Raw genomic sequence first — 24,678 nt, forward strand, 5'->3', positions numbered from 1 at the left:
ACCACCCTTGGCACCTTTGCCCCTACCACGTCTCCAGAAAATGGAGACGATGAGCCGTGGCTGTTTTGTCAAATTTGGTCATCTGAAGGTGACACTGAAGGGTGACATTCCAAATAAAACCAGAGAGCACTTCCAGGGACTTGTCATGCTTACGCAGAGATGGAAAGGGAGGATTTAGGGGTTGGGAGGGCAGCCTAAATGAAGAAACAGTAATTAAACGTTGCTATGCACAGCGTGCATGCTCCGAGACATGTGATGGAAAGTGGCAATTTCCTCCTTGCCCACCACCTCCCAGCATCAGCACCGAGTCCAGCTGCCGTGTACAGGACACTCTTCCCACTCGCCTGCTCGAGGGGAACACAGATCTGAGGTTGTTGTACTAAAATAAAATAAAATGGTAGATGACTGACTGATCCTGCCTATAATACAAATGACTTGCTAGAGACCGGCAAGAGATTTTATTTCCTGAAAACATTCACAGCCATCCTAGGAAGGGTAATTCCCATTCGTCAACTTGAGTTTTTCCTGGCAGTACCTTCTAATCTCTTGGCACCGGTTTGCAAGTTAAAGCAAACAGATGTGTACATTTGCAAATCTAACTCCTGCACGCAAGTCAGGTGTGAGAGCTGATCAAAAGCCCCCTAACAAATGTCAGGGCTGCATTTTGATGACAAATTAAGTTTTGATTAATTCTTTTAAGTGATCCATTTCCCCAGAAGATATCAACCATTCATCAAAAATTTGGGAATAAATTTGTCTAGATTTTGCTCCATCGCATTTTGTTCTCTCCAGAAGAAAAGTCCAAGTTTTCCCTTGGGCAAACCCCTTTTTCTTTTACCTCCAGCACAGCATCATCTGCATATGCCATCACTAAATTGTGCTCTATTAAGTTAGAGGGATCATAACAAATCTAACAATCAGCAGCATAAAGCTGAATTATTTTTTTTTTAAATCACCAATTTTCCCTGAGCGCTCCCACAAACATTTTCTCTTAACCTCATGACGACAGACCCACCTTAAGAACAAACCCTGTGCGCGACATAACGTGTAGTTTCAGTGACTGCCAGGTACCCCGGGAGAACTTTCCACCTTCTCCCACCCAGCGCTGGCCCCGTGGCAGTGACTCTGCTAAACTCGGCCGTGTCCCGATGGATGGGGCGAGGAGGACAGGTCTATCTAGATGCGTGTCCCTGCTGCCGGCCGTGGCAGCAGAGCCCAGCATCGGTTGATTTACGAGACGGACTACCTGGAGCTCCCCACCACGATCCACCGCCTCCGCTCCCCGAGCCGGCACGGGGCAGCATCACTCTGCTCATGCACCGATGAGGATACCGGGCTCTGAGTTTTCCTCCCAGCAGCACTTCTGGTACAAGCTACGGGATCAAGAAAACATCAGGTGTGGATGTTTGGAGGTGCCACATGGACTGGATGGGACGTGGCGCTCCGTAACGTCCTCCCCTCCGACACCACCCAGGATTAGGGACACGCCACAGCACGTACACAAAACCCCTCTCCTCGCCGGCTTTACTATTTTTTCCCTCTTACAACCCAGCCAAGCGCAGCGTTCTGTGGCAGGGGAGGAGGGTGTTGTGTAAAGCCCACAGCCCCAGGGGAGCCTGCGAATTCCCTATCAGCAGCCAAGTCCTTCGGACAAGCTTCTCCGCACGCAAAGCTGCTGGGACAACCGAGGGCGTTTGTCAGCAGGATTTCCCTCCCTTGTAATTTAAGCAGGCGGGTGCTTAACGAGGCTACAGCCTGCCTTCCTACAGTAAAAATCCCGTCATAACTCTCTAACAACTGGCCAACTTGTTAACACCCAGGTACACAGGGGCTATGCGAGCAGTCACATATTCAGGCACTACAAATTAGACTAAAAAAAGAACCAGAAGAGACAAGCAAAGAGTTTGGGAGAGCAGGGGGTGAGCTGCTGCCAGTCCTGCGGTTTCCCATCGCCCCAGTCCTCCCTCCCGAGGCCATCGGCAGCGTGAAACAGGAGCCAGATAGCGTGCCTGGAAGGAGGATCCTCTTGTCGTCCTGCTCCGAGAAGCGATGCTTTAAAGTAAGCGCCAAATAAGCTGCAAACCTGTCCGGGCAGCTGAAGAGCCCTGGGGCAGAGCTCCTCGTTTCTAGCTGTCACCATCAGCTACAGTTCATCACCGCTGATGCAGTCCCAGGTCAGGGGTTCAGACTCGTAGGTTCGGTGGCAATTCTGGCAGAGATGCCTTAATTTGTCCACAGGTTTTTTTTTCAGTAGGTAGCAGGGGGGGGACGACTGTGTTTGGATCTGCGCCATGCAAATGTTGCCTTGTTGCAAAAACGATGAGCTCAGAAACGGCTCCGTGATCCCACAGCTTGATGGCCTTCGTCTCCAGGCTATGGAAACCCCTCCAGGACTTCAAAAATATTTGGAAGGGATAACCCTCCAAGACATAGCTTTTGGAGTGTGTGCAAAATGCTAGGCCTGTATCTTCTACCCATAATCCAAACAAACAGCTGTTTTACCCAAGATACTTTCTTTTCATCACTTAAAAAAATCACTAAAAATAAAATAAAAAAAAAATCCGTTAATCAGCAATTTTGCATCACCTGATCTGTGAAGCAGCAAAGTGCCCAACACTTTGGACCTCAATTTATCTTTCCACTTTATTCAGAACCATTAAGGGGAAACTGGATGGTACAAAACTTGAATCTAAAAAGCAACGTGACCACTTCAGAAACACCAACAAATGGTAATTTCCCTTCTCCTCTGAAGGTTCACATCCTCTCCAGATCCATCTCATGGAGGCTTCAGAGCAGCAGCAATGAAAAAATGAAAGAGCAAGACAGGGCTATATTTCAAACATACTTATCTACCATTGAACAAATCCGGATGCCTGTGAGAAGATACAAGTTTTTGCCTGAATGGAGACTTCAGGATTTGGCCAAAGTTGCTTTTTTGAGAATACCAGAGGAACTGAGTCTTTAGGAAAGCTGAGCAGCCCCTCCCCCTAAATCAGTTATCACTGGAATCCAGAAACAGCTGAGACATACAAGTCTAGTCACAACTGACATCCCAATGACTCAACACTCAATTAAAAAAAAAAAAAGAAAAAAAGCCAGCCAAGTTTTACCAGGCCAGGTGATGGAAATAGTTAACTTGAAAGAAAAAAAACCAAAAAAATCTTATGATCAGCTACAAGCCTGTGTAGGAAGCATTGTACATCCCAACACCAGAAAGGAAGGTAAGGTTGGAAAAATGAATCTAGAAGGCCCAGAGACCAAATGTATTTATAGGACAAACCTATGCCTTGCTGATAGGGGAGGAATGCACTCATAGTCACCATATTTTTATAGGCAGAGACTCGTCTAGAGTAGAATCAAAGGAACCTACACAGAGAGATAATTTTCCTTCCCTTTACTATTATTTAGAATACTGGAAAACAGATAACAATACTTAACTGCTAGCATATAGAAGAACGACAGCAGTTTTATAGCATTTTTGCCAGTGCTGTTACAGCCTAGAAACATTTCTCTACTAAAAAGACCAGGGGAGCCATCAAACATTTAGTGCGGGATCCATTTCAAAGGCAGCCGCACCCCTGGAAGGACCAGCATGTGGAAGATCCTCCTGTAACATCCAAATGACTCTTGCCTTTCTTCTGAAAGATAGGGAGAATGAGCGGTGACCCCCGAACCGTCACCAGTTGAAGATACGCCAGCTCCGTTGATGCCCAACACCAGCGGGTACAGAACGGAGGGTGCATTTAAAGCTGTCATCTGCTGTCAGCCAGGACAGGAGCACCCCAGAAACCCAACCTGGGGTCTCAGCTCTATTGCGTGCTTTCCACGTGCCAGGGGAAGTCAGACAATTAAGGCGTTTCAATGCAGCAAGGGGTTTTCGAAAATCCATTAGTTGTCTGGCTGCACTTCCAAGGGCCTTCTGAAACTGGTGCACCAGCTCCTCCGCGCTTCAAACCCCAGGAATGGGGGAAACACGCGCCCCGGTGAAGGAAGGAAGAACAAGCCAGTGGAAACGGCTCTAAAACCTCTGACGGTGCTCAGATACTGCCAAAACGGAGCCACTTCCATCACTCACGGCCGGTGAGAGCTGGGAGTGCCGTTACCTCTCCCTGGCTCCGCTCCGAGACGAGACGAGCTGCTTCCCCCCGCCTGCTCTCTTCCACGCTGTCTGCCTTCTTATTCAGACCGCGATCGCTTTCGTCCTCCACGCAGAGAGGCCCCGAGGTGCCGCTGACACGTACAAAGCGGATGAGAGCGATGCCGCGGTCAGAGCCCAGGAACAGCCGAATTACGAGCCGAGAACCCTCGACACAGAACCGCAATAGCATCAGGTACCAGAGCGTTTGCAATACAGGAGGAGCCTTGGCATTCATCGTATGCCCTACGGATACTTACAGCTATGTAATCACCCAGACTTTCAGTGAGGGCAGGGCAGAGGTCCACAAGGCATTTTTCCAAGCGGTTATGCTGTTTGGATGGGAGGCAATCAGAAATCCCCCAGAGATTTGGCAAGAATGCTCACAGGGCTCCTAAGATTTATTGCACGCACGCAACGCAACCGAGATGCTTAAAACGAAACATTCTTTGTGTGATTATCCAAAGAAAGTCAAAAGGAGAATATTAATTACAGGAAGAGGCTATGTTCTGCTTTTATTCCAGTAAAAGTGAAATCTAGGCAACTGATTTACTTCATTTTTTCTTTATTCTTTGGAAGCACAAATAACACACAGTTCAGCTGGACGTGAACTGCAGCCTCCGAACACTCCCAAAGCTGAAGGCGAGGGCCGCCTCTTTGGTCACATCTGCCCTGATGCTCTGCGTTAGCACCAGCTGCTAAAACTTCCCTTCGCCTGCTCCGAGCACGGGACCCTGCCTGTGGCGTGGTTCAGAGGGACATCTCATGGAAGCTACCAGGAGAGAGAAAATCTCCCCATCTGATGGGGACAGAGAGCAGTGCAGAGCTGAGCACTCACCCCCGGGACACGAGAATACTTTCTACCAGGGCTCTGCTGCCTGCAAACAGCCTCCGATCCCTTCCATCCATGCCCAGGGTTGCAATCCCAACCCAGTCCTCGCCTACCGCAGGGTGAGGATAAATTCACCCCTATGCTGAACACCCATACTCTCCTCCCTACCCCAGGCTGTCCTTCCAAAGCCAACGGCATCTCTGCATCCCTACTTTCTGCAACAGATGCTCAGCAGAATTGACACGGGGCTCACCTTGAGCTGTGCTAACAGAGGAGCAGCCAGTGTCCTGCACAGGACAGCTGAGCCTTCTAGCAGCCAGGACAGTGAGTTTTAGAGCCCAATTTCTTAATCTTTGATTTACACTACAAGTCAATTATCAGCAGCACAAAAATAGTCCAGTCCTCCTTGACAGGAGCTGGTGGTGCCCCTGCTCCCGTTGGAGAAGAGCCTCTGCTCAGCGCCTGCCCCTTTCAAAGCATCCTCACCAGACACTCCTCCTCCTCCTCACAGGTGGGAAAGTCTTTTCGAATCTGTCTGCTAGAAACCTCTGGGCCGATTCTCAGCATTCGTACATAACTTTGCCATGGGGCCAGTTGCTTTTTTTAAGGTGTTTTAAGGGCTGTGTGCTCTGTCACACCCTGCCATCATGCGCAATGTGGCACCTGGCTCGGCTCATACTGGAGGACCACGGAGAAAGCAGATATGCCAGGCTGCACTAGGAAGCCATTCAGATGTAGAACCCCTCATCAGATCCCCAAAATTTAGCTGCTTCTGGCCACCACAGCAAAATCCCAGAAGTGGGAACACCAGGACTTGCACCTTCCAACCCGTGCCAGATCCATCCCATGGGGTCTCTTAGCATAAGCAGCCTAAAATGTTGCAAGAAGCTATGGAAGAGGTGATGACTTTGCCAGGAGAACAAGTACGTCCTGGCTGCTGCTGCCTGTGGTTGTCTAGCCAGCATCTCCTCCCAGGCCTTACTGCCTCACCCCATGTAGTTCAAATTCCTTTAAAGGTCTTGACTACTGAGCCAGTTTTCTGACGTGCTGCGAATCTCCATCACCACCAAGTCAGGAAGAACCACAAACGGGTCATACCTTAAAAAACCCAAACCAGACTCGCTCCTAAAGCATTCCTCCAGCACGAGCATGGATTATCCTCAGACAGAAGCAACAGGACAGGGAGATGGTGAGAAAAACAGGGCACAGACAAAAAGTAACGTGACTTGCAGTGAACAGGGTCACGAGCAGACTCAGGAATCACTTTCCCGTGTCCCTTCGCTGGGTGACTCCTTGAGCTCTTCGCCAGCAAACGACAAAGCACGCATACAAACGAAGGAGATCTGAAGAAAGCAGCAACAGCTTGTTTGTGCTTCTGCTCGACTGCAGCTGGATGTTGCTCAGAGGCAAAATTGATGGGGACTTGATTTATTTATTGGATGATGTACACAATTCAAAAATATGGCACTGAACCCAGAGTTCTGCAGAGTCTGTTTAAAGGCAAACATAAATCAAAAAGCACTGCCGAAAACCCAAGATCCACGCGAGCTCTCACTGCGCACCACCTCCACCTGTTGTTACCTTTTCATTTGCCCCAAAACTCATCAAGAGCTGCCGTCGTCCCACTTTGCAAACCACTCCTGCCTCGAGCCGCTGCTGGGGGGGCTCAGCCCCACACGTCCATTCCCACGTGCGGGTGGACTCCACCTCCTGCAGCGCTTGCACAACCCCACGTTCACACAACGTGACGTATGAAACTCAGCCTGACTCACCCCCACAGCAACAGCAAACATCAAGGAAAAAGGTAACCGATACACTAAATCATCTTTTTTTTTTTTTCCCCCCCCATCCTAAGGATAATTTCCCACATTGGCTTTTGGCTCCTGCGCACAGTGCAGGAGCAGTGGGTTCTGCTAAGGCTCATCCCATCGGCTGCCTTAGACCAGGGGAAGAAAAAGCCACTTCAGAGGCTTTACTGCTGATGTCTATTTATACTTTACATCAACAAATCTCTTCATTTTTAATAACATTGTCATCTCACCTATGTAAAATATGTATTAAAATTAAAACCCATAAAGTTTGGGTCTGTCACTGTAGGTTAAGTAAACATCGCTTCCATTTGCCGTTAGTCCTATAGCAAATGCTCAAATTGTTCACATTATTCAGCCAACCCATTTTTTATTAAAAAAAAAAAAAAGAGAGAACCTATAGCAGAATAATACAATTCATGCTCAGAATATGTGACTATGCCGTAAGCTTTCCTCACTCACAAGGGACGACACAGAAAATTGCATGCCTCTCCCAACAAATCCGTGCCACAGAATTACAAGCAACCTGGACAGAAGATGCGACCTGCTGCAGCACGTCTTTCACCTGGAGAGGGGTGTCTTGCTTCTGAGTACCTGCCAGTTTGTTGCCAAGAAATATAAGCAACCCAGAGCCCGAAACTAAGTTTGTCCTAGCTGGTTGGAAGATACAATCCCACAAAACAACCATACAACTGGATCGGGGTCTGAAGCAGGTGAAGGATGCGCTAGAAGATATGGTTCTCCTTTCCCCCTCGGCTACGCAAACCGATCATCCCCTGATGTTTTTGTTGGCTGCACAAGGTTATTAAGAAGAACAGGCGCATGAGAGGACCTTGCCACACCGCCGCAGGCCGCACCTGTATAATTTAGAATTCTGAAACAACCATCGCATTAGCGATGATGATCTGGGGACAGGATTATGGCAGCGTTACGCGGAAATGGCAGCAGGAAGTTTATAAGATTAAACACCTTTTAAGTGCAATACACACATACAAGCAGGAGCCTTTCCAAGGGAAAACACTACTTCCAACTTCTTACCTACGACAGAGGGGAGAGTCCCTCTCCTCCTGCCAAGGCTGAAATTTAAGACTAATCATGGATTAAGCTACAGAAAGAAATTCTTTGTCTCTGCGATGTTTAAATCTGTGTGAACCTACAGCGCTTCCATGATGGCATAAAAGCAAGCCCCGTCCATCATTGTCTTCCAGAGAAAGCCCAAAGCAGCAAGTCAAGTCTTGCTCCCCATAAACATGCTGGAAACATAATAAATATTATTAAATTCCATTAGACACTATGAACTTGAAAGCCTTGTCTGGGGGAGGGGATAATTTCTGACATAGGGATGATTGATTACCAGTAGAGTTAGGAATGCGATGCTTGCTTAATAGAAGTAAAACACAGGTATTTAAGTCTTCCTCCTTACCAGGAAACTGCAACATATACGGCTCTGTCTCGGTGTGATAACTGTGGTGGTAATGAGCTACTGAACACGGGCTCCTCAGTGGTAAGGTAATTAAGTAGGTCCTGACCTGCACTGCTCGCAGCTAAGTACACATCACGGCAACATGACAGATGAGCCCAGGCAATTGTACATCTCCAAAAAGCGGAGCGGAAAAAAACACACACAAAACTGCACCCATGCCTAATGCCTGCATCCTCAGGCAGAGATCACTGGAAAAGCTCCACAGACAGCAAAGAGAACATCAAGACCGGAGCGCCAAGTTATGCCCAAGAAGGGGACGGTGGGAGATGGCGATCCCTGCCGTTCCCGGCGCCGCGGCACAGAGCTTGCTCTGCATCCTCTGCTACGTGTTGTTCTTATCTTGCTCCTTCTTGGCTGGTTCTCCCCGACAGCAGTGCTGAAAGCACAAATCCCTCTCTGAGGATGAAGCTGGTGAAGTTCCATAACTGAACATGACACCAGGACTCCCACGCGCTCTCCGGAGGCCAGTCGAGCCCAGCCCTTCCAGCCTGGCCACTTCCATCCACCGCTTCCACAAGTCTAAGGTTTCTAAGAACTGGCCCCAGATGCTTGGAAGCTCAGGATGCAGCTAAAACAGCTCGTGTGGCCTTTAGCCTGGAAGGGCCGAGGAGGACAGGAGAAACCAAGCTAGGGTCATTGAACGTCAAGCCCGTGAGCCTCCCACTTCAGCTGAGCTTGGGGAACGCAGCTGCAGGGAAGGTACACGGGGGTTAACGCCTCTTCCCGGCTCCACAAGGAAGCTCTGGGAAGGGAGATAGAGATGTGGAAAGCCTGGTGGCGTGGGCTTCGAAAGCCAGCTCCTGCAGCCAGAGGTTAGAGCCAGGGACAAAGTCGCTAACTAAGGTCCTGTTTTCTACGCGGCCAAAGATCTGCTGTGCATCCTTAGTCAACAAAGTGCTCCGTCTCATCTGAGGAACAGAGATAACAGAGATGAAAGACGCTGCATGCATACAAGGAACAAATTATTAGCTTGGCTCATGAGTTGGCAGGAAGAAACACAAGTCCTACCCTGGGCAGGGCAGAGGGTAGACACGTATATAGCCTGCTCTGGGTATTTTTTTTGGTCTGTAATCGGACTCTGCTGTCGTTAATACCGTACGTCCAATCTGAGGCTTTCCTGATGTTTGGAGCCCAGCCACAGCCTCCTTGTTGTGTACACGAGGTTTTCCCTGCTGTTCTCAATGGCTCAGCAAATTGAGCTGCCTGTCCTGGCAGCATGTTTTTCTCTGGGGAAAGAGATTCATCTGGTATTAAATTGCAAACTAAAAACCTAGTTGTATTTGTAGGTTTGGCTGCCGGGACACTAAATGGAGGCTGCTGCAAAGGCTTCTGGAGAGATGTTTGCAGAGAAAAAGAGAAAGGATAAGGTGTTGAATCAAGCAAGAGCACATTACACGAGAGCCAGGTGGAGATGAGGTGCAAACCACATACTCGTGACCTGCCTTTACATCAGTATTAAGCATCAGGTCTTGAACAAAGAGCACAGCAGGCGTTATCTAAGGTAGCTACATCGGGAGCTTTCTGCTTTCCCTGGACTACAGCTGACCAAACGTGGGTACGTGCCACTGCTCCTGCCCCCAAGCTGGGTGACACATTTCACCATTTCAGAGTACAGAGCTCACTCGCAAACACAGAAAATATCCACGTTCATCAACAGTATCTTTGCCTACATCAATCAATCCATTCCCACTCAAACACCTGAGGAGAAAAGGGCAAAATATTGTTGGAACTAAAATGACTCTTAAAAACACACATGAACGATCCCTGCTGCAGTATATCCCCGGCAGCTCCTTCACATGGACCTTTGGAATAGTTTTTCCCTTGGTCCAGCAGGATAAGCTCCTCCAAGAGCCCCGTTGCCCTTTGCAATTAGGTAGTAGTTAGGGATGGAGCTTCCCCAAACACAAGTCAGCCTAGCTATTTCTATTCTTTTAATGGGCACCAGAAAATCAACTGGGTGAAGAGATTTAAGAGACAAACACCTCTCAGGTATCCTATCCAAAGTTAATGGCACCGTGAAAGCCACATAGAGCTTTGTGAGAGATCTGAACATCTCCAGTGCAGGAACACGAAAAAGCAAAAGGTAGAGACAGAAAAATTAACTGACCCAGAAAGAGAGTTTTTTTCTGGGTTCTTTTCCAGGAAGACGACTAGGGACACGCATACATATTTTTTTTCCAAATTAATATATCTAGACTTTGATTAAACTAATGCCAGGTAATCACAGCATTTCAGCTACTGTCTATCTCAGAAAGTGCAGCAATCTTTTTTTCTAGCTTTCCTCCACTGGCCCGGGAGCAGGTTGCTGTTAGCTTGTCCTGGGCTACATCAGCGAAGGCTAAAAATAATTCTCCTTAAAGGAAATCCAAACACTGCAATCTCCTCTTTCACTCACTACCTAATTAATAGTTTCCAGGTCACCCTGGCTTTCTGAGAACATCTGTTTGTTTTCACTACATTCAAGGAAAGTCAAAGCGGGCCTGAAAGGGGAATATGAACGCACATTTAATGTTTGCATAGTCTCCCTTCTACAGACGTATCCGGATGTTGGGGCATTTGAGTAAAAAAGTGCATCCACAAAGGCAGATTCATGACTACAAATCTACAGCATACGCGTCCATGGTTCAGAGACAGCCATCTATCTCCGCAGTCACTAGGAACAGGGAGATTACCCGCAGGTGGTTTTAGGAGTATTTTTTCAGAAATAAAGAAATAAATGCAATTATGTAAAAAGACACCAATGAGTTACCTTAAAGCCTTTGGTGGCATTGCACGAGGAATTTGCGCTCAGGTACATTTTTAGCATTTGGTTTCTGCACGTGGGTGAGACTTGAGTCAGCACATACGTACACAGGAAAAGTCCTTTCTTTTTGTTTAAGTGAGGTTTGCACGTACCCAGGCCTTGCACGTATGGCAGGACAGGGCCTGTTCATCTTGCTTTGTATGGACTTGACAAGAGGCAGAACACTGGATGGCTCCAAATTTGCCACACAGGCTGGTGGCATCGCTTCTACGCGTTAACATTGCTGTGACCCCAACCTCCCTCTGCTCCCAACCTGCATAAAACAACGTGCAAAGCTAGGAAATACAACTGCAGCAAGAGTATTGGAGGTACATGGCAAGAAAGAGACACCAGAACAGGACAACGGATGTGCTGTTAATAAAGATGGAAAATCACGGACAAACTGCTCCAGACGGCAAAGGCTGGAGAAGCAAGTTGGATTCAACAGCACGAGGATGAGCAGAAGGAAGCACAGGGAGATACAGCCCCCAAAGGGACTTTCTAAACGGCGAGCAATGGGTAATAAAATGAATAGTGGCAGGGAAAGAGCTAGAAGATGGAGAAGATATGAGTGTTCTGGCTTTCCATACATCCAGGGACAGAACCTGGCACCAGGAGCTCCCCCGGAGTCTGTCAGCACCTTCAACCCAGTCATCACTTCACAGCACAGCCCTGATGCAACTCCCTAGCTGTAACACAAACAACACGGCTCTGCGGCTCAGATCCCAGCTCATCCCCAACCATGGCCAAGGATGTGCATTCCTGCGCGCTGTGTGCCAGAAGGCAGCGCGCTGGCTGGGTTGGGAGGCGCTGACAGAAATTAAGCAACCACTCATTATTCTTCGTTGTCAGAGCACTGTTCCACCCAAGAACACCAAGTCCTTGGGTGACAGGCACTGGAGGGACCTTTAGTAGCTTCTCAAGTGACATCAGCTCTGCAAGCGCTCGCAGACAAGCAGAAATGACAGAGTTTTGTGTGCCCCGCCGCACCTTGCACCCGCACGCTCTGGGAAGGATGGGTTTGCCCGCGTTCTCTCTGCGTCGGGGTAAAGCTAGCATCGCAGTTCAGTCCGTTACTGGCACCCACTTGGGCCACGTCATTCCCTCCTCCCTGCAGAAACTTCTTCAAGCAACAGGAGCAAACAGACAAAACCAAGACGCAAAGCCAACCGTACAGCTTTGCTGTTTCTCCAGAGCTGTCGACCTCTGCTTCTAAGGCAACACATGGGCCACCCCATCTTTCCCTGTCCCACAGTTTCCCCGGCACTGGGATGGTGGGGGAGTTGCAAGAATAGACCTGGGGTTGCAAGAATAATCCTGCTTAAGCTCCACGGTCCTGGGATGTGATATTGCAAGGGGTAGGTGCACCTCAGAGTAATTAGCAGGGCACCCTCCACAGGGCTGAACGTTAGTTTTAACGTCATTCTCTTTTTACTTTATTAAGTAGACAGCACAACCGAGACTTGTATTTAACCTCTTTTATCTTCAGTTCTATGCTTTAACATCACCCCCGAGACACCCCAGTGCCTAGCTCTGATTTTTCTGCCCTGCTGCTCAAGACATGGAAAACAAGTACGGTATCACACAGAGCAACGTCCCTGGCATTTCAAGAACTCCGTTTCAAGAGAAGCTATATTTAAAAGCCAAACCCAACGTGCCATTCTGTTTACCATGGGCAGATGGAATAACACGCGGTGCCTGGAGCTGCCCAGGCTGTGGGACAGCACGCGTGGTGGATGCGCGGAGGCAGGCTTCTACGATGGGTGCTGCGAACTGCACTGCAACTTGGACGCTGGTTAGCTACAGGGCCATTTACTTGGCCGTGCTTATTTTCCACAGATTCTCTCAAGTCTTGGATAGTAGCATTAATCAACAATGCAGCAACCCACCAAAATCGTGAAACCTTCATTTAACAGTTTTCCCTAGCACTGGTGAGACCACAGCTGAGCCTTATGCTTTCAATTCCAGACCAGCACATACAATTAGGATCAGTGTCACGCAGCAAGAGCCCTTGCGTCCTAACCACGCTGCCCAAACCACAGCAGGGATCCTCTTCAACCACAAGAAATACTTTATCTTGGAAAACAAGGAAATCTTGTGGATGCACTCAAACAGCTTAAACTGTTGTCCTAAAGCGCAGTGAGTTGTACGGTTCACAAAAGCACATCCTGACCTTAATATACTCACTGCTGGCTTGCACCGCAGTTAATTGAGATCCAAATCTGCACTTCTTGCATTTTAAGAGCATCTAACCTGTGTACATTCAAGTCAAGAGCAAAGCAACCGTGGACCTCAATTAGCAAAGGATGGGGTCTTCTCTGGGGGCAACTGCTCTTGAGAACAAGCTCAAGGGAACGAGCATCCGGGAAGTGCCACTTCCCAAGATCAAAGCATTAATTAAATACTAATTCATTCTCATGATGAGAAACTATGTCTGAGAAAGCACCCATGATGTGGAGATTGGCACTGTGGCTCACAATCAGGCAAATGAGATTCACTGGCTCATTCAAGGAGTGGAAGAAGGTTATAATTCCATTAGGAGTAAAAAGCTTTTGATTTGTTTTCCCCCTTTAGCAAAGGAAAACCAAAAATAATCCTGTAAGTTCAGGTCAACCAAAACGCATGACCAATCCCTTCGTTTTGGTTTGGTAGTCTGGATAATTTTTCCCTTTTGGAAAAAGGATTACAATGCAGGCAAGTTATGAAACGAAATGTTACTCCAAAATGGAAGTACATGAATATTTAGTTCCCAAAATGTTGAAACAAAACATAGCTGCCCTTTACAAAAAGATCAGCTACTAGTGCCAGTTCAGTAAATAGTTTCAGTCAACCCCAAAATTGCATTTCTCGGCAAATAAACTATTCATCCTGAAAAAGGTTGCCCAGATCTATGCAGACTCCAAAAACAAAGTGCTCCACTATTTGAGCTCGGAGCAAATCTCCATCACCGCAACCATGTTAACGACTTGGATCCTCTCCGAACGTTCCCAAGCCATTACGTGGAAACATTTTTAAGAACTTTTATCAAAGTGATTTGTTGGTGCAAAGTTTTGTTCTTAGGAGAAAAACAAGCGAAGTAATGGCATTTTGCTCCTTAATTCAGGAAAAAAAAGGGGGTGGGAGATGGGAATTTTGCCAGGCACCCATACCAGGCACTTAAACAGGTTAAATGATCCATGTAAGCAGAGATACCTGTTCTGAAAATGCATGACCCCATTACCTGGCTGTTAATATTTCTGTATTGTCCTCCGCTTTGCCACCCCATTTTGTGGGCTTTCGTAGTGGAAAGAATTGAGGGATTTTTTATAGTGGTGGCTTCAGAGAAACGAGCCCCAGTAGATGCTAATGGCAGAACTGTAGTCCCACTTGGGTTTGGTTTGTTATGGGTTTTTTAACCGACAGAAAAATCCTTTCATCTTCTGGGAAAACAGCAAATGGCCTCTAATAAAAGAGCAAACCCATGACCCTGCCAATTAAAATCCTCCAAACCAGGCATCTCAGCTCCCTGCAAGTCAAGACCTTTCCTCTGTTCCCAGCACCACTTCTGCTCCAGCAGAGTCCAAGAAGAGAGGAACCAGCACCCAAAATTCACTTACTACGTAGCAAAATAAACACAGGCATCCATACCTGGCAAAGACCTGCTTCTACGCGAAGGCAGATCTCAAGAGATGACACATGTAGACATCAGCAATAAAAGGAAATCATCTTGATGTTTCACGAGGAATAACAACCAAAAATTAAAGACAGCAGAAGCAGCACAACTAAGTTCATGCCACCCAAAGATAGACTTGACCTGTGCAGATCCAGCAAGGTTTTTTTATGAAATACAGCCCAGAAGAAACACAAGAAACAGAGTACTCACCCAAAACCCCTAAGGTTTGAAAAACTAATGATTAAACAGGAGCTGAAAAAGTTTATACCTGAGGGTTAGGTCTTCTGTCTAGCAAGGAAACTAGACTAAATATTACTGTTCCAGATAGGAAAATCTGCACAGTGAAACTTAAATCACATATACAGCCAGCTCATGACTGAAGAAGCAAGAACCACTCTCTATTTGAACAACCATACAAATCTTCCATTTAACCTAGTCTAGTCATCTGAGCTAAATCATTTGTGTACATCTCTGTAGAGAGGACTGAAAGATAGCAGAAGATAAGACTTCTATTTTGTCAGTGCCCCAGACCTCCAGTGAAAAGTTCTCAAGAGTCTAATGCTGCTGTTTGCTTTACAAACAAAGTCTTGTCCCTAAGGAGGGATCCCCACGCTGCACTGCCCAAGCTGTTTAGACCTCCTCTGTATCCTTTTTTCTTCCCCTTCCCCCCCCCAAGACTTTCCTACTCTTCATCACTAACATCAACTTTCCCAACAAACTAAGAGGACTGAGGTTGGAACAAAAATAGCCATCATTTGACATCACATTCCCCAACAATGTGTCTTGGTAATCAGGACAAATCCAGTCTCAGCTCCTGGCAAAGCTCCTCTTGGAAGAAGATGACCTCTCAGACTAGGTCAGCATGAGATGGGAGTTCACTTGCTCCTCAAAACAAAAATGAAAAAAAAAAAAAAAAAAAAAGATACCTAGGGTCTTATTCTGTTCACATTTACAACTGGCTCCACGCTGGGGAAATCCAGCCGATTTCCTTGGAGTTGCTCACAGTTTACATCACCACGAGCACGAGAAGAGTCGGGCCATTCACTGTGCGTGCTTCACAGCACTGGCTCGAGGCCATAATGATCTGATCTCAATCTACATTTTCATTAAGCTTGTGGGTGGTTCAGAGAGAGGGTTTTATTGGGCTCAGAGACAATAGGGTGCAGCTGTGAAGTTTGCATCCGGATCTGAACTTGCAAAGAGTTCAAATCCAGGGTTTTGGGTCAGATCCATCTCAAGCATTAATTTTCTAGATATCAAAATACCACCCTTGGGACTTGCAAAAGCAAGGCCAATTCTGGCGTACAACAGTGTAACAGCATTGCCCTCCATGGAGTCTGTCCTGATTTACACTAGAGAGAAATCAAAATTCATGCCAGGGCAGCAGGGAAGTTGTGCTTTACGTTCATTGCCATGATTCCAGTGGACACGATAACATCTGCTTGCTCCAAACCAGGAAAATATCCTAATGTGCTTCCCATCCATTGGTTATTATTGCCAGAAGAACTCTTAAGTGCATTTTGAGCTACTATTTTTGTTTTGGGAAGACATGCACAACTCCTCTGCTTTCACATCCAAATGGTCTTTTTCATCCTCCTCCCCTTCTCCCTGGCAGCTGCTCGTGCTGCATCTGCGCCGGTTGTGTGAACCGTGCGAGCGGTGTGTTTTTATAGCTGGGAACTGGCAGTCGGTGTCCCGGTACCCGCTGTGCTCTGGCTGCTGCTTCGCTGCAGCTCTGCGCGGGTTTAACCAAAGCCTCTCAGGACTCCCATCATTTCACGCTCTGCGGAGGTTCGTGCTTTCGGGGAGGGCATTGCAAAAGCTTCGGAGTCAGGGATTGAAAATGAAGAAGGGAGGAAATGCAACCTCAAGCTTAGATAAAACTTAGCATCGAGCGTATCTTGGCCAAACTAAATGGCGTACGAGCTGGGGATAGCTTTCCAGCGACACCCCACGGTGAGGCCACGGGGGTAACCAAAGCCCAGGAGAGCTCGTAAGGACCACGGGAGCTTCAATCCAACTCCCAAAGCGATCAAGATCGGCAGCGCCATGAGCCTTGGGATTCAAAGGAGAGGGAGTTACTGCAGGAACAAGCCCAAGGCTGCTCTGCAACAACTGCCCGTCCTTGCACTGTCAGCCCTTTGTGAAAGGGAAGTAAATGGAACGAGCATTAAACGAGGTTTAAGCGGCTCCAGACTTCTTGTGTTCGCCATGAGCAAAGCTGGACAGTCACCAACAAGCAAGTGACGGACAGTAACTGGTCACCCTTGCTAGACCAGACTTTCAAAGGCTTTAGGCACAGTAAGATGCAGGGCAGCTCCTAGCAACCAACCCAGCGGATTTTTCTGGGACTCAGACGTTTACCCCAATAATTTTATTTTTTTTTTTTAAAATCACGGTAGGTGCACATCGGCATCTCCAAATACTAAGAATGCTTTTGAAAATCAGTGATATGACAACATTCAAAACTCTAATTTACCTCTGTCAGACAAGTATGTCGGACAATCCTGATTCTCTCCATTCACAAAGCTTTTGCAAGTCTGAGGCAGCGGGTGCAACACCGTGCTCTGCTTCCCATTCTGCCACCTTCCCGGGTGGAGCCAGGCATCACCCATGGGGCCATCGGCTCCTTTGGGAAAGGACTCCCCAGGTCACAAACTTGTGTCGCTTAAGAGAACTTCAGTATTTGCTAACTGGAAAGTTTATTTTTAAATGAAAGACTGCCACCTCCTCCTCTTAATATAACATCTCAAAAAATTGTCTGCTTCAGATTTAGACCCTTTGAGAATCTGAAACCCCGATAACTAAGAGCATTCGGGTTTGGGCTTCTGAAAAGCCAAACGTTGAAAGAAAAAGCTCAGATTAGAAACCTGCCAGTTGGTCAGTATTTGAGACAGAGCTATGAAAAGCAGTTGCAAAATCTCCACTGAGCTAAGCGAAACTGGTCTTATCTCAGGAAGTTACAAGCAAAACAAAAGCTTCTTTTCCTGTAAGTGTACCAGCTTTAAAGTACAGATTCTCATTTACCAGCAGCATATATGGATTTAGCCATTTCCAAGGAAAAGTTTTGTGTGAGTGTGATTAGACCAGGATTTTCACTTCACGATACACTACTGACTATCTAGAAAATACACAAGCCTCTCTCATAAGCAAGATAATGAGATTTTGGGAGGGGGGGCTTACCACAGGGGTGGTTTCAGCCTGCCTGGCTTTTCCAGACCTCTGTAGAGGCTGACAGATGCTACAAGTGGACCCCTCCCCACGCAGGAGAGAAAAGGGAGCTCTAACGCACCGCCCCAGGGAAAGCCTGACCTGAAAACTTCATCTGACAGAAATCTGGCAGCAGGCAGAGGCTTCCAAGCAGCGCAGGCAGTTTGCATCTTATCCTGAGCATGAAGGACCAAACAGCATCGGAGCCACGAGCATCCCCACATGGGCGGCACGCTGGAGCTTAACGCATTTAAAGTTAGCAACTCCTTGTGCAAAGCCATTAATTTCACATTTAGCGTTGAAGCATCTGTTACCTTTGAAAGAAACCTCGCAGCAGCAGCATGGGACAATTGCTGACGTTAGCCGTTATCTTTTTTGCGTGGTGGGATTAGCGACGCTAATGACCACCTCTCAGCACGTGTCAGCTCTCGCTGCACCCCAGCAGCGCTCTCCGGCTCGGGGAGGCTCAGTGACACCCCCGGGTGCTGGCAGGGAGCTTCAGCACCGTGGTTGCGAGGGGAATTTGGCCCAGTTTGTTTAAGTACATTCAGTTTAAAAGGTCAGGTTGAGAATAGCTTGCACGCTCTTTACGTCTGGAAATAGGAGGTAAGTGCAGCCATTAAGCATGGCTAAAATACATCTTAGTAAGAGATTCTTGGAAAGTCTCATAGTCTCAAGTGTCTTCACCTTTGGCCAAGAGCAAAGAAAGACTCGCTCCCACTTAGTCCATCTCAGTCACAAACGGGGCCTTCTACAGCTGCATAAAACTGATGCTGGTGGGAATTAATACACACAAAAATTCCTGCGGAAAGCCAGTCCATCCCCTCCTTACTGCAGGGAAAACAGGGATTTTTTTAAATTTATTTTGGTTTTTTTTAACTGCCAGATACAGGTTCAGGAGTCCGGGAAGCAGCCGCATTGCTGCCCCCACCACCGAAATAGCAGGCAACCAGAGACAAATCCCTGCTTGCACCTCCAGCTCCAATCTTGGCCTGAGCAGCATCAGCGACTGGAACTGGCTCTGCCTCCCCTTGGCATGCTGCTGAGGACAGTGGCACACCAGCTGCTGCGAGCATTTCTTCTGCTGCCTGATTATCACTGTTTAATCAGGTATCAGAAAAACAGGAAAATATGCCAGGTGAGATTATGCACCTTGTCTATGCCACAAAATGCCCCTGTAATTTCTAATCAAATTACTTGGGAACTGTATAATAGACAGTGATGTACAGATAACTTTTGTTAATCAATTATCCTGACAACTTAAAAGACAGAAAAACATACATTCACCAAATAGATTGCATTACTATGGCATTTCTATTAAAGTCAGATTTGTTTTAGATGACACTTGCAAGGGGACACTTAAAAGCAAAAAAAGCCCCCACAGAGCCCAAGAACAGGAGAATTCAAAGTACTTCTCCCACCCATCTAACCAATAAAAAAAAAAAAAGCAAAAGCAAGCAACCTACAGACCTCACTGCCACAGGATCTCGCAGAGGCCAAGAGATAGTGGGATTCAAAAGGATTACATATAAATACGTAAAGCAAGAATACTGGGAGTTCCGATATGAAATATTGAAAAAAAAAACCCCAACCCTGGGGTTTGAAAGAGTTGTACAGCCCCTCTTGCTCCAGAGCTTTTGGTAAAATTTAACTACCAAGAGTCAACCCCAAATCCTTGGGTCAGCAGGTTACCACCCCCACCCCCCCCACACACTGCTTCCCTGGGGGCAGGTGGTCCCAGAGATAGCGCTGGCTAGGGGGGCTGATGGCCGAGAGCAGGATTAGGGCTCTAGAGGTGCTGGGTGGAAAACCTCAGCTCCACCAGCCTGCTGCAGGTTCGTAATATAAAAAAGTCACCCAAGTGAAAAGAGCAGAACCAAACTGGGCAGGAATTCCTTCCTCTCATCCATCTTTAAGGAACAGCAGCTGGCAAGCCCGGCTGGCCCAAAGCTGCGCACTTCAACCCCGACGACCCTGGCAATCTCCCTCTCTGGCCACAAACCTTAAATCCCATCGCGGGGGTGTCACGCCGGCTTTAAGGACCGGAGCAAGGAGCAGAGCCAGCTCCAGCACAGTCCCAGGTAGGCAGAAAGGGACGAGCACACACCTGGAGCCGAGCCAGCCCAGCCCAGCCAACATCTGGCTTTACTTTATACTTTCTGTCGATGCTGTGCATGAGGATACGGAGCACCCACATCTTCCTCTGCATTTATCTCCCTCTCAGGATCCTCACCGCAGCCCCTCGGTTTCAGCTGTTGTGTTCTATTTGGTTTGCACTAAAAACCGTTCTTTAATTAAACAGTCATTTTTCTGGGTATGTTTCTGATTGCATCGTATTTAAACCAGACCCCCGAGTCCAGATCTACATTTCTGACACAAACCAGAAAGCTCTCCATAGAACAGTTTCCCAAACCTTAATTACTTTTCTTTATGTTATTGCTTTTCTGCTTTAGAGGCCAGTACAGGGTCTTGGGACAGAGAGCCTAAGTTGCAGTTTTGAAATCGCCCACAGAACGAGGACAAGGGCAATACCAGGTTCCAGCCCTTTCCTTCGGGCAGGTGCTGTTAAGAAACCACCGATATCTCATATCTAAATTCAGTCCCTGACTCTCGAGCGAGGGCGATACACCGCGCTGCTCAGACTTATTCACAATGCGGAGAAACACTCAGATCCTGTGCGGTAACTGCACAGAAACCCTCTGTTCTTTCTGCCGACGCTTGTGTTTTTACCGTTAGGTTACCATCTCCCCCCGAATGAATATTCTAGCCGATACAGACCTTTTCCAGGACAGATAGCAGGTGCAGAGTTAGGGGATTTTACGGTCTGGGTTTTGGAAATCCTAGCTGCAAAATGCATCAGACTGGAGCGCACCGCTTTGCTTGTCTCAAGGTTTTGCCAGGAGAAATAGCCAAGCCAAAGGTAAGGAGGCACCACGGTCTCCTTACAGCAGCCGAGCGGTGGAAGCCAGCCCCGCAACGCAATTAAACAGCCGTCCTTCCAAAGCCGTCGTTAATTGTCTGCAGGCAAAGGGAAGCGCTGTCCGGTGAAGGAAGTTGGAAGGCTCAGTGAAAAGCTCGGGGAGTTCAGCAGGCTGCTGATGAGCGGATTATGTTACTGTTAGTTCTTAGACTTCCTTCCATAGGGACACTTACATATATTGGAGCCTGCACGAAAAAGCCACGCGCTTTTCAGACTAGCCAGCAGTTAAAACCAGAGATCTAAAACTTAGGATAACGGACAGAAAGGCAGATGCAAAGTCCCATTCAGCATCACTGAATACGGGCTAATAAATCCTTCTTGGAGTTTCCAGGAACCCAGTGCATCTTGATTGCATATTGGTGCTTTTCTTTCCAATACACATTGTCAACACAATGACATAAACTAGCGCATACATCCCAATACGTGCACCTCTTGTCCAGCTCCTCGTTTCACTTGACTCACCATAAACATACAACTCCCACTCTTTTGACTTCCACTGTCATTAATCTTTCTTCTTGGGAAAGTTTCAGCCATCAGTTAGTCTAAACCTACAGCAATGAAGTCATGCTCGCGGAGCTGTCGGGGGAACTGACTCAGAGGGATAGTGACTCACCCGCCCGAGGCAAACTTGCAGATCTCCATACGCTCATTCCTGGATCAAGCCGGTCCAGAGGGCTGTTTTAAGACATTGGCCACTAAAAATGTTTCGGCGAGAGTTTAGCGCAGATGCATGGGGAACGCTGGAGAATTAAGCGGTGTTGCAAGACCCTGAGCGCGGTGCACAGGAACACCGACCTCCGCGCTTGCAGCGCTCTGCCAACCTGCCTCGAGATGAGAGGTGAAGATGTGAGTTGTGTCTTCGCAGCAATCTGGGAAGACTTTGGGGTTTTTTTTCTCCTATTCCCATGCTTCTGTCACAGATTGAGGCTAAAGTTAGGAGGAAACCTAGACCGGAGGGGAGCTTCCAGAACTGCTCTTTGGCAGAGCTACCCGGGAGCAGACACACAGTAAGGACAGTTTTGTTTGGCAACTTGCTTGTAGGAATATATACATATATATATGTATATATTTTAATACCTTTGGCAAATAAAGGATCGTAAAAAGAAAAGTTGGTTGGCCTTCCCGGCTGGGCAAAGAACATACTTTAGGTTAAAAAATAGACTCTGAATTGAACAGGATAAAGCAAGAAACAAAATGTTTTATTTGCCTCTGAACCTGCCTTATGTATTGCTGATGCCACAAATCAGTGTCAGGGTGAGAGCGTGTTACTCATGGAAAGTGGTTGATCAGCGAAACATAGGCGTGCCACACCTTTAGGGAAACATATTAGAGACTAGTATCTTTTCAATCAGGTCCAAAAAACCATATTTATTAATCTGCTGTCATGATCTGGAATGAATTTCATCCAGCGTAAATCACTAGGCTGACAATGCAAATGAGGCAAAAGAGCAACCACATGTTTCACTGTGGAGTTGTTCTCTTTTTCCCCTTTCCCCTTCCACTTGAACTGCCTGATACTAATCCCAAAACCTGCAGACTCTCCCTTGCCCTCCAGCTTCTCGCTAGCCTTGGGGTCATATCAGCACCTTGACAATTCATGTGAATTTCTTTCATATGGAGAAGGAAATTGCTCAATGCAGGTCTTCTCTGAAGCACTAAGACAACTCCTAAATATTGCCTTAAAACGTAGATGTTTTCTGTGCGTGCCTAAAAAACCTATTTCAGCATGATAGATGCATAAAATAAGTTACAGACTGTTAAAATGGTGTCACTTCTGTGTAAAATGCCCATAAAGGTAATTGGCCTGTCCCTTACATCATGTAAACTGCTTCGAGAGTGCTCCAGGAGGCCAGCGCTTGGCCAACACCAAGCAGTCCAGGAAAGAAAAGCAATTTGCATGTGTAAAGGACATTTATGGACAAGTTCCTAGCCGAAAAAGTCTCCAAGCACACAGCTGTCTAGGGGAACTAAGTTATGGTGGGCTCCACCAAGCCAACCGGCATTTTTGGGGATGCGACACTTGGGACCCAACGCTGCAAGCGGTGAAAACCCATTAAATCTCTCTGAGAACAGGACTGGTGCTGCAGGCTGGGTCCAAAGCACGATGAGTTACTGGGAATGTATCCACTGATGACACTGGGCTCTACACCAGACACCATGTAGGATCTGGAAAGATACTTAGGAGATTCCTATTCTTAGGCATCCGTGTGCTCTTTGGCATTCTATGAGGGGCCTACCTGCGGGTTTTTTGAGCTATAATACTTCAGAAACCTAGTCCTAAACACACAAATTAATAATGAAGTTATTAGCACAAAGAACTATGCCTTAATGGTGTTTTGCAGAGATTCCCACAGAAGTTACTAGAATGCTATCATTTATACTGGCATTTATCTTGCAAAATAACCATACGAGAAAAGGCATTTGCTAACTGAACAACACATCCACACATTAATACAGTGGCATTGCAAACACCTCCAGGTTTCAATACTGGTGAAAAAGCGCGTGCAAATAACACCAAAGTTTGCCTTTTTATCAGCATTCGCAAGGTGTTGGTGTCCGTTATTGCATGACCCAGACTCTCCATCCACGGGCAGTCACCAAGGGCAGAGACAGGTGAAGCAATGCCTGTTCATTACTATTTCCGTACCATAAAATAAACGCATACGACGTTTTACAGCGTGTAAAACATACTACCTGAACCACAAAAATCTCTGCCTTGAGGAGCTTAAAATATTAAAAAAACATGCTTAGGTACAGCTGCTGGTGAGACAGAGGAAGGTAGAGTTGCTTTAACTGCTGCGTCAAGGCATAGTTGGAAAGTGAACTGCAGAGGGCAGTTGGGCTTGATCCTGAAGGCAACTCTAGACAGATATGAAGCAGATCAACCTTAAATTAAACCACCTCTACTGGGAAAAAAAAAAAAATACAGGTAGAAGGACTGAAGAAAAATACAGGCAGAGTACCAAAGTCCTAGCTGAATACTCCAGCCACTAACCACATAGACACAAGCTCAACAGAAAAGTGGATGAATCAAGAGAAAAAGTGCCTAGATAAGGGAGAGATCTTGGTCTTCAAGCTCTCCTTTGGACATTGGTACATCAGAGGTCAAAGGATCTCTGCCAGCCAGCCAGCTGAATCTCATTTATTTGCAAGTTGTCAAATCCATGTAGTCAGAAAATAATGGTGTTTTGGCATTTTGAGCTAAATTTTATAATGAAATTCCCCAGGAAGATTAAGTTACATTAAGAAAAGTTTGTTTTTTCTTCAATTCCTCTAATAGAAGCCATATTCAAATTATAGATATACAGAGCATTTCAGAATTTCTCCATCCTAACTACCAGCAGCACCACTACCAAAAAAAAAAAAAAAAAATCCACAAAACAGCAGAGCTATTTTCAGTGAAATATAAATAATTTACCAATCAATCACTTCCCTAATCTTTTTCACAAGGCTGGAAAACCCATCCTGTGAATCCTCAGGTACGGTGAAGTATCTATAAACCTTTATAAATCTGACCTTTAAAGTCAGAGGATTCCTGCATTATGCGAATGGCTACAGGGTTAAGCAGTTTATACTTGGTTTTAATTTTCATGTTTTACTGGTCTTAGGTGGGAGAGGTCTGAGTAGGGTCCTCTCACCCCTTCCCTGTCCCATCATCCATCCTTGGCAGATACGGCCAAGAACAGATTCGAGATGATTTCAGTCCATGGGGAAATACTGAGTGCTCCCAGCACCATCCCTGGAGTCTCAAAAGTCTTGGCGTGGGGGGTCCGGCATGTGCTAAAGAGACTTCTCA

General features: G+C 46.9%; 1 protein-coding gene across 3 annotated transcripts in view; it reads right to left on the reverse strand.

Moving 5' to 3' along the window:
* Window positions 1-24,678, reverse strand: part of ZNF469 (zinc finger protein 469) — a 255,902-nt gene that overhangs the window by 138,241 nt on the left and 92,983 nt on the right. Inside the window, exon 1 of one of the 3 annotated variants that reach the window (XM_075039862.1) lies at window positions 21,056-21,139. The exons of the other annotated variants lie outside the window; for them this stretch is intronic. The gene's annotated coding sequence lies outside the window, so the exon portion shown is untranslated. Of the gene's footprint in view, window positions 1-21,055; window positions 21,140-24,678 lie in introns of those variants that run through there. 3 annotated transcript variants of the gene reach the window in all.

The sequence above is a fragment of the Buteo buteo genome, chromosome 11 (genome assembly GCF_964188355.1).
Source record: "Buteo buteo chromosome 11, bButBut1.hap1.1, whole genome shotgun sequence".
Classification (NCBI taxonomy): Eukaryota; Metazoa; Chordata; class Aves; order Accipitriformes; family Accipitridae; genus Buteo; species Buteo buteo.